Source organism: Fukomys damarensis, unplaced genomic scaffold, assembly GCF_012274545.1.
Source record: "Fukomys damarensis isolate Sample0158 unplaced genomic scaffold, DMR_v1.0_HiC HiC_scaffold_25, whole genome shotgun sequence".
NCBI lineage: Eukaryota > Metazoa > Chordata > Mammalia > Rodentia > Bathyergidae > Fukomys > Fukomys damarensis.
In genome coordinates, this window is record NW_022900937.1 from 27,045,191 (window position 1) to 27,046,448 (window position 1,258).

The window sequence follows — 1,258 nt, forward strand, 5'->3', positions numbered from 1 at the left end:
TAATGTATAGACTAATAATAGCAGTATGTTATGCATTGATAGCAGCTTCCCCACCCAAAAACTAATGAGTCAATTCAGTCAGTTCAGTTGTAATCAATAGATTCATTGAAATAATTTGTTGTGCAATTCATTATGACATAGATGTGGGAAAAAATAAGCCTGAATCATGTAAACATAATACTGAGTGACCAGACACATAAAAGATCTTTAAAAATCTCTCTTCCTTTGGCCACTGATGGAGATGTTACTCATTCGGATAGAAAAGCCTCCGAAATAACTCTCCATACTTGCTAGGAAACTGGTCCCTTACAACAATGTGTGTTGAGCGCCCTCTGCTGCTCCTGAGTACCCCTACGGGAGGTTTGTATCTGAGCTCCCACTTGTACCAAACCGCTGTGTCTCTTGTGCAGAAATATGTGGCTGTGTCTTCTGCACTGGCAGAGATCAGCTGCAAAGAGAACTCGTACTTGTCTGTGTTTCTGGAGATGGAGATGCGGCTCTTTAGGGACCAGTTGTAGTTAGTGCCACCATTGCTATTCATGTACCCCATCCACTCCAGGTCCTTCCTGGGGGCTGACGGATCCAATTCCAACCGTAACCACTGGTTGTGATGGAGAATCCAGTGACCGTGCAGGTGAGGTACAGGGTCTCTGTGGGCTTCACCAGGCCAGGCCCTGACTCCTGCAGCTGCACCTGAGACAAAACACATGGGGACAAGTGCTACCGACCGTAGGGCAGCAAACACGGGATTTCACGAGGAGATACAGGTTCTCTGAAAGGTGGGAGTAGGTTCGGCGATGACAGTCAGACAAAAGCACTCAACACCGAGGTGAAGTTTGCCAATGCTGCTGCAATTTTATTTCTAACTCCAGGTGTTTATATAGTAGTTTCAAGGGCACATCACAAGAGTGATTCCAGTCACAGGCAGGCATAAGACAATACTGTAAAAATTAAGACCACAAGGTCAAGGTAAGACCACACCTATATACCATCACAAAAGCTAAGACCATTAAGTCAAGGTAAGACCACACCTATATACCATCACAAAAGCTAAGACCATTGAGTCAAGGTAAGACCACACCTACACGCAGTCAGAAGGGGAAGTTTGTAAGACAAAGGACTGGCTTTAGCATGTCACCTTCAGGTTCACCTTCAGGACTTCACAGTCCGGGGCTCAGGGTCAGCACTTTGGCCGCCCATCCTCTTGTGCCTCAATATCTCCACATCTCTAGGAACATCTAATTGTTCCTAACCTTTC

General features: G+C 45.6%; 1 pseudogene; it reads right to left on the reverse strand.

The window, feature by feature from the left end:
- Positions 1-244: 244 nt before the first annotated feature.
- LOC104859261 overlaps positions 245-1,258 on the reverse strand; it is a 5,150-nt pseudogene continuing 4,136 nt past the window's right edge.